Consider the following 6,486-nt stretch of genomic DNA (forward strand, 5'->3'; position numbering starts at 1 on the left):
CGTGCCGCGGAGCGGCTGGGCCCGTGAGCCACGGCCGCTGGGCCTGCGCGTCCGGAGCCTGTGCTCCGCAACGGGAGAGGCCTCAGCGGTGAGAGGCCCGTGTACCACACACACACAAAAAAACAAAGCCCAAGAAAACTGAGATGGGCTGAGATGGGATAGGCTGGAAGCCAGCAGCCCCCTCCCAGCCTTTGGCTAAAAAGGGAGAATTAGGTCGGGATGGGAGTGGGGTGTGAACCCACAATCTCAGGAGCCTAGGGCTCCCAAGTTTGAGGCTCCCTGGGAGAAAGACAAAGCCCCGCTGAGAGCGAGATTTTGCAAACCACGAGAGGGTCTTCAAGTAGGCTGCGTCCCTGGGACACCTTGGGGACGGGGGCGCTGTGACATGTGACTCTGTGTCAGCACGGAGGGATGGACGAGGCGCACTGTTCGAATCCTCCACCCTCCTGGGCTCCACAGACAGATGCTCAGGAACCCAGAGGCGAACGTTTGGCCAAGGGCACGGCTCTTTCTTTTCCCCTACAGACTTATTTATTAAGCCCTGTAGAACTTGGCTTACACGTATGTCATAAGGCGATGCACTTTCTGCGTTTCCCCTGGATGTTCTATTGTGCATATTACTTCATTTCACTACCATCTTCCTTTTTCTTTTATTTTTTAGTTTTTAAATTTTTTTAATTTATATTTTTTTAATTTAATTTTTTTGGCTGTGCTGCGTGGCATGTGAGATCTTAGTTCCCTGACCAGGGATCGAACCCGCCCCCCTCTGCAGTGGAAGCGCAGAGTCTTAACCACTGGACCACCAGGGAAGTCCTCCATCTTTCTTTTTAATAACCTTCCTTCTCCCTCTTTCCTTTACTTACCACCAACTTTTTCTCCTAACCCATCCACCCCGCAGTGGGAGTCCAAGGGCATCTGCAAATTCTTTGCCATTCGCCCATCAAGAGGGGGCGTCCCTGGGACTTCCCTCGCCGTCCAGTAGTTAGGATTCTGAGCTTCCACTGCAGGGGGCACGGGTTCGATCCCGGTCGGGGAACTAAGATCCTACATGCCGTGCGGCCAAAAATAAAAAATAAGAAAGAACAGAACAAGGCGGAAGTGGTGACAACGGACGGAGGCTGTGTCAGAAAAGGCCACGCAGGGTCTCTTGAGAAACGCGGCCTGTGAGCCCTGAGCTATCACGTATGAGTCTCCTGTGGCGGCTAGAACAAAGTTCCACAAGCTGGGCGACTTACGAAAACGTCAGACGGGCTGAATTGTGTCCTCCCAAATTCATATGTTGAAGTCCGAACCCCCAGCCCTTCGGAATGTGACTGTATCGGGAGATGGGGCCTTTAAAGGGGTAATTAAGGAAAAATGAGGTCATGAAGGTGGGAGAGGATCCTTCCAGCCCGAGGAGACTAGGACACAGACACAGAGCGAGGACCATGGGAGGACACAGGGAGAAGACGGCCATCTGCAAGCCAAGGAGAGAGGCCTCAGGAGACACCGACCCTGCAAACACCTTGATCTTGGACTTCCAACCTCCAGAACTGGGAGATCACAGATTTCTGTTATTTAAGCCACCCTGACTGTAGTACTTTGTTACCGCAGCCCGAGCAAACTAATACACAACAGATGTTTATTGTCTGTTCCAAGGAAGACTCTGGCAGGCCAGCCTCAAGCCGTATGCCCAACCCCAGCCAGCCACCGTGTTCCAGTGTCGCTCTCCCGTGACTGGCCTCCTGCTTTGAGACCGACAGCCCTACCTCCCCCTTGGGGCGATGGGGTGAAGAGGATTTCCAAACCAACACTCACTATGGCAACCCCAGCTCACCCCCAGCGTTTCAGAGACCACAGACCACCATCAACTCCCTCCCTTTACAGCTGGAGGAATGGAGCCACAGATCAAGGTCACCCAGAGAGTTGAGAACAAAGTCGTCTGGGCTTTCTCTGAGAAAGCCTGAAGCCTATTAAATCCTTAAACGCATTATCCGAGGACATATGTGCATTGTTTCCTTAATCCTCCGAGAGGATTAGGAGAATTCAGCCAAGATAAGCTCCTTCCAGGGACGAAACCGCCAGCCACCTTCCCCCAGCACTGTGCTTCTCCGGAACTGGGACCAGCCGCTGGAGGGTAGAGCGGGCCCCGCAGCAAACACCCCTGGGCCTCGGACGTCTCCACCTAATGATGCTACAGCCTGTGATTACATCAGTGGTGTTCTGACAGCCCAGGAAGGCTTCCCAGGGGGGCAGGGATTCTGGGCTGGGAGAACTGCACGCACAAAAGTGTGGAGTCTGGAACTTGGAATCAGATCTGCTCCTAAATTGGCAGGGCCTGGGGCAAGGGTCAAATGGGGAAAAGCCCACTCGCCTTAGGTCTAGATGTTTAAGAGTTAGAAATAGAGCCAATATTAAGCAACTGTGTCCTGTCTTCACCTGTCTAAGAACCTGGAAGGCCAGGGATGAGCTGAGCTCCCTGTCAGGATGCAGGGGTGGCAGGTGGCACTCTGCCGACCTCTGACCTCTGGTCCCAGATCCTGGCCAACTCTGGCACGGGGAGACGTCACACGTGCGTGAGCACGGACGTCGCGTCCTGCGTGTACACGCACGCCCCTTGGTCACCCTCGGTCTCGGGCTGCACACGCCAGCCGTGTGGCCGGCCCTCAGGGGAAGCCCAGGATGCTAAGGAGGACCGGAGTGGGGCCTCGGGAAGGGGCCCCTGACCAGGGCTTAAGAGTGGTTCCACTTGGCAGCGTCCATCTGGCAGAATCTGGGAGTGAACAGTGAGGCAGACACAGCTGGTGGCAGCCACCCCTGCAGGGCCTCAAGAGCCTGGCTCAGGAGCGTGGGTTTATCCTGAGGGCAGGCGGGAGCCACGGGAGGATTTGGAGCCACGGGAGGCACGGTCAGCTTTGTGCCGGGAGAGATGCCTCCGGACGCCATGGGTGGAGGAGGTTGGAGGGGGCAGAGCAGTGCCAGGGAGACGGGATGGAGAGGTGACCCCAGGCTGGGGTCCAGGGCACGGGAGTCTGGGATGTGCTTGAGGGACCCTCGGAGGAGAGGACTGCAGGACCCTAGATGTGGAGTGGGCACTGGGGAGAAACAGTGGTGTGCTGGTAAGCCCTTAACAACGGGCCCTCTGGTGGGAAAAGCCCTGATCTGTAGCCTCGGCCGATTTCCCTGGTGTAAATACTCCCAAGCCTGGCTGATTTCAAGACGCCAGCATGATGTCATGGGACAGAGTTGGGAAGAGAAATGAGGTAGCCCGCCTACACATGGTATTCCCACCATCTCGACATGGTGGACGCGACCTCGAGAGCACAGAGGATAGTAAAATGACTAGGACGCCATGAGTTCTGAGTATGTATTACCTTGGTAGGTTTATTTAATTTTTAACAAGGGCTGAGTTTAACAACTGTCTAGCAGTATTTCCTAAGAATGTAATAATCGGCTCTCAGGGCTGGTAGGAACAGCTCCCGCACAGCAGTGGGAAGGCGGAGTGTGGCATCTAGAATGTTCCCTCATTAAGTGCACCGTGGGATGGAGGGATACGGGGGAACTGTGCCCACTGCCCCCAAGGGCCACGGCCAGCCTCGTGCTCAGCCTGAGGGCAGCCCGGCCCCAGATGCCAACCACACCCGCTGATCCCGAAACGCATCCCTGCTGGAGACGTCCTGTGTCCGCCCCGCATCCCAGCCCGCACGCCCTAGGCGCTCTGAGGAGCCCCAGCCCCTCTCCCCACCCGCCCCACCGCAAGAGGAGGGGAACCCCAGCTGGGGTCTGCCCTGGCCGCCGGCCCCCCTACCCTGCAGGCTGGATGATCTGGAACTGCTCAGGCGGAGGGGCGTCCACCACCACCAGACCACGCGGGTCACCGGTCAGCTGTCACAGAACCCCCTGCAGCCGAAGCTTCCCTTCAACGAAGCGGCCCGGGGGAAACGACCTGGATGTCCAAGTCCGCCCTCAGGTGGGACGGTCCGGACTCACCAAGAAGTCCTGCCCACCTGGCGCCAGCCCCCCAGCGAACAATTATTACTGACTGGCAAGGTGCCCCGGGCATTGATTGTCCCTGCCAGGTACAGGCCAACAGCCAGAGTACCAGTCCGGGACCGATGATTGTCACACGTTATTAATGACATTAGCCGTAATGACACAGCTACCGTTGTTACCCCATTTTACAGATGAGGCAACAGAGCTCAGCTCAGCGAGGCTAAGGAACGTCACAGGATTTGTCCGATGGCAAAAGGCTCAAGCTCAGCCTTTCTGCTCTCCCGAGTGGGGACAAGGGCAAGGCACAGTCTCTGGGGACCTCGACAAGGAGCGAAAGAGTCCTCAGATGAGGGTGGCAAACCTCTCTCTCCATCTCCACCTCTGGGATATCCTAGTCAATCTCACCCCCTACACGGACCCCCCCCCCCGCCGCTTAGAGAGAGGTCTCTGGACAGATGCTCCCCATCCACAAGGAGAGGTGTATCTCTCGGTTGACTTTTCTATGGCGTAAATTTCTGGGTTGGCGAGTTATCATCTTTATAATCAGAGGAAACAATAAAGCTATTTTCAGCTTGAGAACATATGAGTCCAATGGTAAATAAAACCCCAAAGACCGGTGCTGGGGAGGCCGGCGCTGTCCTCCTGGCGGTTGGCGGCCTCCCCCTGCCGGGGAGGGGCGCGTCTACACAGTAGGGGGCGGGCAGTGAAGACGAGGGAGGCAGGCAGGGAGCGTTCTGGAGCCCCAAGGCTGGACAGGCCCCCTCAGCTTTACAGGGGCAGACCCTGAGGCCCAGAGAGGGTGAGGGCCCTGCCCTGGGGCACAGAGCCTGCGGGGTCCGGTAGCCCTCTGCTGGGCACGGCGGCCCCAGTGACTGCTCGGCGTTCTCTCAGCACTTGGGAACAGATGGCTTCAGCTCCCACCCACGGAAGCCAAACATTTTCCCTGGTTACCCTGCTAATTTGCTCACAAGCCTCCTCTTGTAAATAGAGAGTACAAAGGCTCCTTCGCACCGCGTGTCTGACAGCAAATTCTGACTCCACGGGGAGAAGCCTCAGAGGGAGCACAGGAAAGTCCCAGGTAAGCCTCAGGTGTGGCCCAGGTGTGGCCCAGGTGTGGCCCAGGTGTGGCTCAGGTGTGGCCCAGGTGTGGCCAGGAGCGTCGGCCAGTCTGGGTTCCAGTCCTGGTTCTGTCACTCCCAGGAGCCTGGCTGGGAAAACTTGGGCCAGCCTCTGGCATCTGTTTTCTTATCTCTGAAATGGGCACGCTAATTGCAAAGGAGCCAGACGTGAGCTATCGTTTGGGTGCCCTAGGAATCGGAGTATCGGTGAGAGCCTGGTCCCCCTGCCGTAATGCCATCCTCTGAGATCAGCACGGTGGCCCCGGGTCCAGTGCCACTGTGCCCCCGACCCCGACGGTAGCTGGTTCACCCAGCCCCTTTCACCGACCGGGACTTCCTCCAGACCTGGCCCGGCCCCGAGGCCCAGAGAGGAGCTGACTTCTCGAGGCTTCTTAGCTGTGCGACTCTGGGCACCAGGGCCACCCCTAGCATGCCAACATCCGGGGGGACTCCCTGGAGGAGGGGACAGTGGTGCTGAGCCGTTAAGGATGAGTCGGCGTTGGTGGGTGCCCGGGAGTGTGCGCTGACGGGCAGGCCCTCCGGGTGGAGGGAACCGTGTGGGTAAAAGCCGGGGACGAGTCGCCTCGTTGTTGGGGGAGGGGAAGCGAAGGAAACCGGGTGCGGCTGGTGCCTCAGGGGAGGGGCCGGGGGTGGGCTGGAGCGCGTGGGAGCCCGGAGCCGGGAGGGAGCTCAGCTCCGGGTGGGGCAGCCCGGGGTCCCCCGGGGCTCCCATCCCCCTCCGCATCCTCCCAGGCGGCAACTACGCGCTCCCGGAGCCGGGCCCGCAGCCGCCGCCGGCCTGGCCGGCCTCCAGCCGCGGCTCCTGGGAGCCTTCGGGCCCGTTCGCTGGCCTGAGGGGCGGAGGCCCGTCCCGGAAGCCTGGCTCGGGGCCTGACTGCCTCTGACCTCCAGGCTGGGGGTCTGGGGGTGGGCTTCTGGGGGGCAGCCTGGCCCCCAGGACAGACAGGGTGGCTGAGGAGAGCCCGGCGCCGGCCCGGCCTTGCTGTGTGACGTGGCTGAGGCCAGCCACCTCTCTGAGCCTCGGGGCCTCCCCTCCCGGAGTCACCGTGAGGGGCTGAGCAGACAGTGCTGGCCTTGGCCGGGCCCGGCTCCCCGCGGGTGCCCTCGGCGCCGACCCCTCCCCCTACCGCCTTCCACTCAGCGCCTCACCGCCATCCCTGTCCTCTGGGAGAGAATCCTGGGCTTTTATTTATGCAATTTGCCTTTTCTGCCCAGACGGTTGGGTCTCCTTTTCTCTCGGGTGTGATGCCACGGTGCTCGGATGCAGGGCGCACGCAGGGATGGGGCTGACGGCATCCTGGCCTGTGACGCTGCCGAGGGCCTGCTCCCCTTGAGCTGGGGGGCGGGGGGGGGGGCGGGGGGGGGCGGTCCAAGC

This window comes from Physeter macrocephalus, unplaced genomic scaffold, assembly GCF_002837175.3.
Source record: "Physeter macrocephalus isolate SW-GA unplaced genomic scaffold, ASM283717v5 random_98, whole genome shotgun sequence".
NCBI classification, from domain to species: Eukaryota; Metazoa; Chordata; class Mammalia; order Artiodactyla; family Physeteridae; genus Physeter; species Physeter macrocephalus.